Source organism: Bufo bufo, chromosome 1 (genome assembly GCF_905171765.1).
Source record: "Bufo bufo chromosome 1, aBufBuf1.1, whole genome shotgun sequence".
NCBI classification, from domain to species: domain Eukaryota; kingdom Metazoa; phylum Chordata; class Amphibia; order Anura; family Bufonidae; genus Bufo; species Bufo bufo.
In genome coordinates this window covers 196,472,066-196,484,317 of record NC_053389.1, presented here as the reverse complement: position 1 = coordinate 196,484,317, position 12,252 = coordinate 196,472,066, and the positions used below count along the sequence as shown (strand labels likewise).

At 49.6% G+C, this 12,252-nt stretch overlaps 1 protein-coding gene across 1 annotated transcript in view; it reads right to left on the bottom strand.

Moving 5' to 3' along the window:
• The window catches only part of SHANK1 (SH3 and multiple ankyrin repeat domains 1), a 553,037-nt gene that overhangs the window by 246,513 nt on the left and 294,272 nt on the right, over positions 1–12,252 (bottom strand). The gene's annotated exons all lie outside the window — the stretch shown is intronic.

Below are 12,252 nucleotides of genomic sequence, written 5' to 3'. Positions count from 1 at the left end.
CTGTTACAGGGGGGGATCTGTGGATGGCACTGTTATATATGTGCCATCCACAGACCCCCCACCCCATAACAGTGCCATCCACAGACCCCCCCAGCCCATAACTAAGCCATCCACAGACCCCCACCCCTTAACTGTGCCATCCACAGATTCCGTGTGCCCCCCCCCGCCGCCACCGCCCCCCCAGTATACAAATATAAAATGTATTATTGAATTAAAAGTTATTAAACATGCCCCCCTCACTCCTAATAGTACTGTATATCCTAATTGCTTCTGTATAATGCCGGCAGGCGGGCCGGGCGGCTGGCGCGTCACTCACTGACGTCACTTGCCTGCGCCGCCTGCTTCATTCATAAAGGAGGCGGCGCAGGCACGTGACCTCAGTGAGTTACGCTGCCGCCCGCCCGTCCCGCCTGCCGGCATTATACAGAAGCAATTAGGATATACGGTACTATTAGGAATGAGGGGGGCATGTTTAATAACTTTTAATTCAATAATACATTTTATATTAGAATACCAGAGCGGTGGGGCGGGGCTATAGTACTGTAACCGCACCGCCGCTATTGCCGGCCCCCAGCTCCTCCTCCCAGTCCCTCCCCCGGCCCCCGCTCCGTACATCGCATCCAGCAATGTTAAAACTGTCAGCATTCACCCCATAAGACGCAGGGGAGGAAAAAGTGCATCTTATGGGGCGAAAAATACGGTAGTTGCATTTAGTTTAGATAACATGTCTCATAAAGCATGTGTGTTAACCCTGCTACATCCGTAACTCTGTTATAACGGAACATTATAATAGAATTTCTAAGGGTAGTGAGAACCTATGCAAATTCCCTTTAGATTAGACAATATTTACATACACCTCCATTCTCCAGTGTGAATGTAGAACCCCAGTCGGGGTTGCACATAAACCATTGAATGATACTTGAAATGTATTTAACATGTTGCAATTGAACTTGAATTGTGCTATATATATATATGTATATCTTTGAGAAAGGTTCTATGAATGAGCTAAAACATTGCAACCATATGGGCTAAATGGGTCATGCTAGGTCATGCTAGGTTGTCACAGGTATCTGGAGCCATGCTGGCTGAAGTCCATCCCACAGCTGTGGTAGAGTGCACGGGGGAGGATCAATTGAGCAAACACAGCAATTGAGGTGGTCTCATAGATGCTCAATTGGGTTCAAGTCTGGGAAATTAAGGGTCAGGGTAGAACTTGGAAGCAGCATCAGACTGGGGTGCCTAGGGTCCACCAGTAAAATTTATTCTGGGGCCCACTGTAAAGTTACATGCAAATATTATCTTCTCACACAGTAGCAGGCAACAGCAAGATACTACAAGACTAGCGACTTTGAGATGGTGGGTCCCTAATGAAAGAGGATGCTGGCTGGCCTGTACCTACAAGTCACATCAGCCACCTGATGCATCTTTAAAAATAAACTGTGTAGTTTGTTAAATAATCTACATATATAGACATAGGCTGGTTAAGATGCTGTAGGCTGCCTATCTGTATGTAGTCGAGTCAGTCTACTGTGCCACTTCTGCAGGGGGTGGAGGACTAGGTGCCCACCTTGAACAGGGGAGCACCTCTGGATTCACCTGTTCCCCTGTGGGCCAGTCCAGGTCTGCTTAGAAGTCTTGGCCATGCTCTTCCAACCAATGTCGGACATTTATAGCCGTGTGACATATCACATTGTCTTGCTGGAAGATCCCATCCACATCAGGGAAGGCAATCAGCATGCTTCGGTGTGCGTGATCATACCCAAATCGGTTGACTGTGCCTTTCACATGGATGTGTGAGCCCAGAGAATGTCAGGAAATCATTCTCCAGACCATTACGCCGCCACCACCACTTGCAATGGTTGCAGGGTGTCACGGAACCATGAACCAGACGTACAACAAGGGATAAGTGAAAATAAGAAGGCTTTATTGAAAATAAAGCTGTAAAGCAAAAGTCCAAACGGATGGCGAAACCGAAGCAGAGTCTTTGCGAAGCCAGAGGTCAGGAACCAGAAGGGTAGTCAGACGAAGCCAGGATCAGGAACCAGCAGGGTAGTCAGACGAAGCCAGGATCAGGAACCAGCAGGGTAGTCGGACGAAACCAGGATCAGGAACCAGCAGGGTAGTCGAACGAAACCAGGATCAGGAACCAGAAGCAGCAGCAGTCTAGAAGCATGTGAACACAGGAGGACCAAGCAAGGAACTGAAGCCACAGACCTCCTATATATATGAGCTAGGCATCCAGCTCCTCCCGGTGGGAAGGAGGAGCCGCAGGGGGGGAGGCTACAAGAAACCCAGAAACCAAGATGGCCGCCAGCACATGTCAAACGAAGGAGAACAGCAAGAAGGTAAGACCATGACAGTACCTCCCCCTCAAGGGCCCCTCCTCCGCGGAGTAAAGAACGGTTTCTGAGGGAAGCGTGCGTGGAAGGCTCGGAGCAAGGCAGGAGCATGGACATCTGCGGAGGGAACCCAGGAACGCTCCTCTGGACCATAACCACGCCAATGGACCAAAAACTGCACCCGACCGCGGACCAGGCGTGAGTCCAGGATATTGCTCACCTCATACTCCTCACGATTACCCACTTGGACCGGACGAGGCCGAGGAACCGAGGAAGTGAAACGATTACACACCAGTGGCTTCAACAGGGAGACATGAAACACGTTGGAGATCCGCATGCCAGGAGGAAGCGCAAGGGCATAGGCTACCGGGTTTACCCTGCGAAGCACTCGGAAGGGACCAACAAAGCGAGGCGCCAGCTTGGGAGTGGGCACTCGAAGGTTGAGGTTGCGGGTGGACAACCATACACGGTCTCCGACCTGGTAGGAAGGAGCAGGCGCTCGTCTGCGATCAGCCTGGAGTCTCTGGCGCTGCGCAGAGACCTCAAGGGACTTCTGGATCAGTACCCAAGAAGCACGTAGGACGGAAAGGTGATCCTCCACAGCCGGAATATCCTGGGGAGAGAATACCTCCGGTAACACGGCAGGTTGGAACCCATAATTGGCCATGAAGGGAGACGTCCCAGAGGGAGAGTTCACCGCCGTGTTCCTGGCAAACTCAGCCCAAGGCAGGAGGTCAACCCAATTGTCTTGGTGATCGGAGACATAGCAACGAAGGAATTGCTCCAAGGCCTGATTGGATCGTTCTGCGGCCCCATTGGACTGAGGGTGGTAGGCCGAGGAGAAGGAGAGATGAATCCCCAACTGGGAGCAAAAGGCGCGCCAGAACCTGGACACAAACTGACTCCCCCGATCCGACACAATCTCCTTGGGCAAACCGTGCAACCGGAAGACCTCCCTGGCAAAAATCGTGGCCAACTCTTGTGCAGAGGGTAACTTCTTGAGAGGAACACAGTGGCACATTTTGGAAAACCGATCCACAATCATGAGAATGACCGTATGGCCTCGGGATGCAGGGAGGTCCACAATGAAATCCATCCCCAGGTGTGACCATGGGCGCTCCCCGGTGGCTATGGGTTGCAGAAGGCCCAACGGAAGGTGCCGAGGGGACTTACTCTGGGCACAAACGGAGCATGCCGCTACATATGCGGCGATGTCGGAACGTAGGGAAGGCCACCAGAACAGACGTGAAACAGCCCAGGACAGCTGATTCTTTCCAGGATGCCTCGCGGTCTTGGAGTTATGGTAGGTTCGCAACAACCGAGTGCGCAACTCCTCAGGCACAAAACATCTGCCGTTGGGTCTCCCAGAGGGAGCACCAGATTGAGCTGCCAAAATCTGCTCACCCAGGGGAGAGGTCAGGCTGGAGCGAATGGCGGCCAAGATCTGATTCGGAGGTATGACCGAAGTCGGAATCGACTCCTCCCTGGACAGCTCGGAGTACTGCCGTGATAAGGCATCCGCCCTGATGTTCTTGGAACCGGGTAGGTAGGAGACCACGTAATTAAAACGTGACAAGAACAGAGCCCATCTGGCCTGACGTGGTGTCAATCTCTTGGCCTCAGAAAGGTAGGTCAGATTCTTGTGGTCCGTCAGGATGAGGACCGGAACCACCGAACCCTCGAGCAAGTGCCTCCATTCTTTAAGGGCCTGCACGATGGCCAATAACTCCCTGTCACCAATCTGATAGTTGCACTCCGCGGAAGACAGTTTCCGGGAGTAAAACCCACAAGGAAGCAGAGGACCCTCTGGTGTTCTACGCTGAGACAGAAGGGCGCCTACTCCCGTCTCAGACGCGTCCACCTCGAGGACAAAGGGCAACCCAGGGTTGGGATGCGACAGAATCGGAGCCGACACAAAGGCGGACTTTAGAGCCTCAAAAGCTCGGATGGCCTCGAGCGGCCAGACCTGGGAATTACTGCCCTTCCTGGTCAGATCCGTGAGAGGCTTGGCTAGCATGGAAAAGTCCCTGATGAACTTCCGATAATAATTGGCGAAGCCCAAAAAGCGCTGCAGGGAACGAAGACCACTGGGCTGGGGCCACTGTAAGACAGCCGAAACCTTCTCAGGATCCATGGAGAACCCCTCAGCGGAAATGATGTAACCTAAGAAGGTTACCTGGGATCGGTGAAATTCGCATTTCTCAAGCTTACCGAACAGCTTGTTCTCTCGTAACCGTTGCAACACTCGTCTGACATCCAGAATGTGGGCCTCCATGGATTCAGAATATACCAAGATGTCATCCAAATAGACCACCACACACTGCTGCAACAGGTCAGGGAAAACATCGTTGATGAATTCCTGAAAGACTGCGGGCGCATTGCACAACCCAAAGGGCATAACCAAGGATTCATAATGACCGGTCCTGGTGTTAAACGCGGTCTTCCACTCATCGCCCGCCTTGATCCTTACCAGGTTATATGCCGCCCTCAGGTCGAGTTTGGTAAAGACCGTGGCCCCTTTAAGGCGATCGAACAGCTCGGAAATCAAGGGTATCGGGTAAGCGTTCTTGATCGTGATGCGATTGAGACCCCTGTAATCGATGCAAGGCCTCAACTCACCGCCCTTCTTTTTCACAAAGAAAAATCCAGCCCCTGCCGGGGACGAGGATTTGCGAATGTGTCCGCGTGAAAGCGCCTCCCTCACGTACTCCTCCATGGCCTCATTCTCCGCTACCGACAGTGGATAGACTTTGCCACGAGGAGGAACGGCACCAAATTGTAACTCTATGGCACAATCGTATGGGCGGTGCGGAGGTAGGGCAACCGCGCGCACCTTATCGAATACATCCCGGTACTCCTCGTATTCAGGAGGCAACAGAGAGTCCGAGGAAGTACACAGCAACTTGACAGACCCATGGATGCAACTAGCCCCACACTGCGGTGACCACGAGAGGATCTCGGCCGATCTCCAATCGAAAGTCGGATTATGCTTCCGGAGCCAGGGGTACCCCAAGACCACCGAGTAGTGTGGAGACGAAATAACCTGGAGGCAGACCGACTCTCTGTGAACGGCACCAATGGCTAACCCCACTGGAAGGGTCTCATAAGTCACGTGTGGCGGCAGAAGGGGTCTGCCGTCTATCGCCTCAAGAGCCAGTGGGGAACCTCGAGCCTGCAGAGGAATGGAATTGGCGGCAGCGAACACATTATCAATGAACAAACCACCGGCACCAGAGTCCACCAACGCCTGGGTCGTCACCGAGCCCCCGACCCAGGAGAGGACAACAGTGATCAGTGGTTTGTCAACACGGGAAACCGGGGACGAGGAGACTCCACCCAAGATCTGCCCCCGACAGGATCTCAGGTGCGAGCGTTTCCCGGACGGTTCGGACATGCCAACCGAAAATGCCCACCGAGACCACAGTACATGCATCGACCCTCGCGTCTCCGGAGTACCCTCTCCCCCTCGGACAGGCAAGCAAACCCCAGCTGCATGGGTTCACCCCCAGACAAGTCATCCCCAGGAGGCGTGGGAGGAGAGGGAGGCACGGGTGGGACAACAAACGTAGGCGCCAATCTGTTAGAAAACCTCCGCAGGCTCTCCTTAAAGGAAGGTCTCTCCCTGAGTCTGGTGTCAATCAAAATCAGGAAAGAAATAAGAGACTCGAGCTCCACTGGTAGGTCCTTAGCTGCAACCTCATCCTTCAAGGCATCCGAGAGACCATGAGAGAAAGCAGCGACCAGAGCCTCATTATTCCAGCCCACCTCTGCTGCCAGGGTACGAAACTCAATGGCGTATTCAGCTACGGATCGTGAACCCTGTCTGATGGACATAAGGAGCTTCGCAGCAGAGGCAGCACGAGCCGGCACATCGAATACCTTCCGAAGAGAAGCAACAAAACCGGAAAACTCGGCAACCACCGGATTGTTGTTCTCCCATAAAGGGCTGGCCCAGGCCAAGGCCTTGTCCGAGAGCAGCGAGATCAAGAAGCCCACCTTTGATCTCTCAGTGGGAAAGGCATGTGGCAGCAACTCGAAATAAATGCCCACCTGGTTAAGGAAATCTCGGCACTGAGTTGGCTCTCCCCCAAAGCGCTGTGGAAGAGGGGCAGAACCGGTCATACCCCGAAACACCGCAGGTGCAACAACAGGTGTCGGGGTAGACTCTGGCGCAACAACCGGAGCGGCAGTAGGAGCGGGCCCAGGAGCGACAACCGACCCATCGGCAACGGGAGCGAAATGAGCCGTGCGTTCAAGCAGGGTTTGCAACGCCACAGCGAACCGACCCAACAGGTGATCCTGCTGATCAAGTCTGGCAACCAGCGTGGGTAGCGAGGATGGCCCTGTACCGTCAGAATTCATGGCTTGGTCCTAATGTCACGGAACCATGAACCAGACGTACAACAAGGGATAAGTGAAAATAAGAAGGCTTTATTGAAAATAAAGCTGTAAAGCAAAAGTCCAAACGGATGGCGAAACCGAAGCAGAGTCTTTGCGAAGCCAGAGGTCAGGAACCAGAAGGGTAGTCAGACGAAGCCAGGATCAGGAACCAGCAGGGTAGTCAGACGAAGCCAGGATCAGGAACCAGCAGGGTAGTCGGACGAAACCAGGATCAGGAACCAGCAGGGTAGTCGGACGAAACCAGGATCAGGAACCAGAAGCAGCAGCAGTCTAGAAGCATGTGAACACAGGAGGACCAAGCAAGGAACTGAAGCCACAGACCTCCTATATATATGAGCTAGGCATCCAGCTCCTCCCGGTGGGAAGGAGGAGCCGCAGGGGGGGAGGCTACAAGAAACCCAGAAACCAAGATGGCCGCCAGCACATGTCAAACGAAGGAGAACAGCAAGAAGGTAAGACCATGACACAGGGTGTTTGTGATTTGATGTTTCTTGCCTGACACACCAAAGTCCACCCATTCGATGAAGAAGAAAACATGACTGATTGGAGAAGGCAACACTTTGCCAATCAGCGAAGGTCTAATTCCGATCATGCAATTAACTCCTTAAGGACACAGCCATATTTCGCCTTAAGGAACAAGCCATTTTTTGCAAATCTGACCAGTGTCACTTTAATTGGTGATAACTTTTAAACGCTTTGACTTATCCAGGCCATTCTGAGTTTGTCTTTTCGTCACATATTGTACTTCATGACACTGTTAAATTAAGTAAAAAAAAAATCTTTTTTATTTAAAAAAAAATCTTTTTTATTTAAAAAAAAATCTTTATTTAAAAAAAAATCTTTTTTATTTAAAAAAAAAATCTTTTTTATTTATAAAAAAATACCAAATTTACCCGCATAGAGGGAACATATTGGCGGAAAAGGAGTCTCCCCTTGAAAGCAATGAGAGACTCATCAACCGCGACCTCCCTTCCAGGTACATAGGCCTGTACAAATTTGGTTCCAAAGCGATCGATGACCGGCCTGATTTTGTACAGGCAGTCATAGGCAGGATCACCTTGGGGGGGACATGCTGCATTATCTGAATAATTCAGGCATTTCCGGATGGCCTTTAAACCGGGAGAGTGTCATGGCCGTACTGTAAAGTGGGGCCTGGTAGAGGACGTCCCCACTCCAGTAATGCCTGACACTAGGTTTCTTGACTAGGCCCATGTGCAGCACGAGGCCCCAAAACTTCCTCATCTCGGAGTCCAGCCACCAGGCCTAGCCAAAAAGGAGCCCGGGTGTTGAGCAACGAACTGTTGGGCGCACAGGTTCGTCTGCTCCACCATCATATTTACAAAGTGGTCACTGAAAAAAAGACTAAAGTAGTCGTATCCAGTGAAGCCCACTGTGGAAATCTGGATTCCTGGTTGGCCTACAAAATCATGAATCACGGGCTCATAACGCTCTGGAGTATACCAGACAAGTTCACTGGCAGGGGGCTCCGGTGGATTTAACTGGTGGGCCGGAAAACTAGTACGAGCCCCAGAGATGCTCGTACTAGGGTGGGCCACAGGGTCCCTAGCATGGCGGTCCCCTTGCTCCACCTGGCGGCGTCTCCGCCGCCTTGGGGGATCATCATCATCGCTAGATGATGAGGAGGACGCGGATTTCAAAAGGAAAGTGGGGTCATCCTCGTCCTCACCGGGACTCTCGGACTCGGAGGCAAGCTGGGCGTATGCCTCCTCGGCCGAGAACATCCGGCGGGCCATAGGGGAGTGTGTGTGTGCGTGTGTGCGTGCGTGGAAAACTTTATTTGGTGTGCGTGTGTGTGGGGGCATGGGTGTTCGCAAACTCGCCCTAAACCTAACAGACAAAAAAAGACCAACAGGCAAAAAATGTGGGAAAAAATAAAATAAAAACATTTAAAAATCGCTGATCAACGGTCCGGACGTTAAGAGTGCTGGCCACAGTCAGCGTACGCACACACACAAAAAAAAAAACTGCTTGCGCCCAAAAAAAAGTTGGGGGGCAAGCTGCAGTACCCCTGGGGGGTCTAGGGTCACACAGCTGTGCTGTGGACCCCAGACACCCGATTTAGGGTGATACAATAAAAAATAAAAAAAATTCACTAACTTTCCCTAAAATATCCCTGCCTAACCTAACCTTTCCCTAATTACATGGGTGCTGGGGCACAGATGGGGGTGCTGGCTGGAGATCCGTGCAGCTCTGGCGATCCGACGTAATTTGAACCTCCCGCCCGCCCAGCCGACCAATGACAGCGATCCTGAGGGGTGATGTCGCCATCACCTCTCAGGATCGCAGGATGGTGATTGGTAGGGTGTATTATCACACCACCAATCACCATCCTATTCCGGGTTATCGGGTCCCCAGAGACCCGAATAACCTGGAAACGCAGCAAACCGCAGGTCTGAATTGACCTGCGGTTTGCTGCGATCGCCGACATGGGGGGACCCCCCGGCGCATTGAGCCAAGGTGCCTGCTCAATGATTTGAGCAGGCACCGGGTTCCGATTACCGCCCGCTGGGCGGCGGTGATCAGAACTATACATGACGTACCGGTATGTCATGTGTCCTTAAGTACCGGGACAACATGCCGTACCGATAAGTCATGTGTCCGGAACAGGTTAAATCAAAGTCTTTTCTGTTGAAGCAACTTCATTAGCAGAAGTGCAGTGACCATCCATCTGCTTCAGAGCCCCATAAGCAGTAGGGTTCCCTTAACTTTTTTTTTTTTTTTTTTAGATATATGGCTGGTAGCCACGTGGTTCATTTGCTCCACTGTAGCATGTCATTCCACCCTTATTCACCTTTGTAGCTGGGGGTCATGGAATATGGAAGGTCATGACACCGTGGTCTCATGGTCGAGATATACACTGCGTGTAGAATTATTAGGCAAATGAGTATTTTGACCACATCATCCTCTTTATGCATGTTGTCTTACTCCAAGCTGTATAGGCTCGAAAGCCTACTACCAATTAAGCATATTAGGTGATGTGCATCTCTGTAATGAGAAGGGGTGTGGTCTAATGACATCAACACCCTATATTAGGTGTGCATAATTATTAGGCAACTTCCTTTCCTTTGGCAAAATGGGTCAAAAGAAGGACTTGACAGGCTCAGAAAAGTCAAAAATAGTGAGATATCTTGCAGAGGGATGCAGCACTCTTAAAATTGCAAAGCTTCTGAAGCGTGATCATCGAACAATCAAGCGTTTCATTCAAAATAGTCAACAGGGTCGCAAGAAGTGTGTGGAAAAACCAAGGCGCAAAATAACTGCCCATGAACTGAGAAAAGTCAAGCGTGCAGCTGCCAAGATGCCACTTGCCACCAGTTTGGCCATATTTCAGAGCTGCAACATCACTGGAGTGCCCAAAAGCACAAGGTGTGCAATACTCAGAGACATGGCCAAGGTAAGAAAGGCTGAAAGACGACCACCACTGAACAAGACACACAAGCTGAAACGTCAAGACTGGGCCAAGAAATATCTCAAGACTGATTTTTCTAAGGTTTTATGGACTGATGAAATGAGAGTGAGTCTTGATGGGCCAGATGGATGGGCCCGTGGCTGGATTGGTAAAGGGCAGAGAGCTCCAGTCCGACTCAGACGCCAGCAAGGTGGAGGTGGAGTACTGGTTTGGGCTGGTATCATCAAAGATGAGCTTGTGGGGCCTTTTCGGGTTGAGGATGGAGTCAAGCTCAACTCCCAGTCCTACTGCCAGTTTCTGGAAGACACCTTCTTCAAGCAGTGGTACAGGAAGAAGTCTGCATCCTTCAAGAAAAACATGATTTTCATGCAGGACAATGCTCCATCACACGCGTCCAAGTACTCCACAGCGTGGCTGGCAAGAAAGGGTATAAAAGAAGAAAATCTAATGACATGGCCTCCTTGTTCACCTGATCTGAACCCCATTGAGAACCTGTGGTCCATCATCAAATGGGAGATTTACAAGGAGGGAAAACAGTACACCTCTCTGAACAGTGTCTGGGAGGCTGTGGTTGCTGCTGCACGCAATGTTGATGGTGAACAGATCAAAACACTGACAGAATCCATGGATGGCAGGCTTTTGAGTGTCCTTGCAAAGAAAGGTGGCTATATTGGTCACTGATTTGTTTTTGTTTTGTTTTTGAATGTCAGAAATGTATATTTGTGAATGTTGAGATGTTATATTGGTTTCACTGGTAAAAATAAATAATTGAAATGGGTATATATTTGTTTTTTGTTAAGTTGCCTAATAATTATGCACAGTAATAGTCACCTGCGCACACAGATATCCCCCTAAAATAGCTAAAACTAAAAACAAACTAAAAACTACTTCCAAAAATATTCAGCTTTGATATTAATGAGTTTTTTGAGTTCATTGAGAACATGGTTTTTGTTCAATAATAAAATTAATCCTCAAAAATACAACTTGCCTAATAATTCTGCACTCCCTGTATAGATGACATTCTATTCATCTGGCAGGGCTCAACGTCGCATTTGGAACAATTTTTGAGTAGAATGAATATCAATGATCTTAATATCAGACTTGCGTGGCAGTTTAGTTCTGTAAACGTTGAATTCATTGACCTTGTGATCCTTGTGGATGAGGCTGGCTTACTGGAGACAGATGTGTTCAGGAAGCCGACGTCCACCAATTCTTTGTTACACTCCACCTCCTTTTATCATCCACAGGTTATCTAAGCCATACCTACTAGTCAATTTTGTAGGATAAGGAGGATCTGTTCAAGTGAACGCCATTTCGAATACCAAGCAAAAGATCTTCATAGACTATTTGAAGAAAGAGGATACAGTAAAAGACTCATTAAGAAGGGCTATAACAGAGTCAAAAATTTGCCAAGACAGTCTTTATTGGTGAGTGGACAGAGACATAATACAAAAAGTGAGGGTTATCCCAGATTTATCACGGGATATAATACTCAGTGGAGACAAATGTATTCCATTTTGAATAAACATTTGCAAGTGTTACTAACAGTTAAAGATATGAGAGTACAGATTTCCCAGGGTCCCATGATTACATTACATTTTTTTTCTCACTTCCTTCTGGGATTTGCGTCCCCACTTCTCCCTTGGTTGAACTTGATGGACGTTTGTCTTTTTTCAACCGTATTAACTATGTAACTATGTAACATGGAAACGGTCGAGAAATTTGAGATACATGATTACTAAGAGCCACTATGTGGCACCAAGGAGTGGCGGTTTGTTTTGAGATAGAGGCCCCAAGTGGGTATGCTCCCTTGTGGTAATTGCACCACTTGTCGTTACATAATACAATGTGAGACCTTCCTGAACTCAAAGGGAAGTAAGGAATACAAAATAGTGCATCATATATCTTGCAGTACGGAAGGGGTGATATATCATGCTCAGTGGCCATGTGAGTTGATCTACACTGTGCAAAAATATAAACGCAACACTTTCGGTTTTGCTACCATTTTGCAGGAGCTGAACTCAAAGATCTGAAACATTTTCTACATACACAAAAGTCCCATTAATCTCAAATATTGTTCAC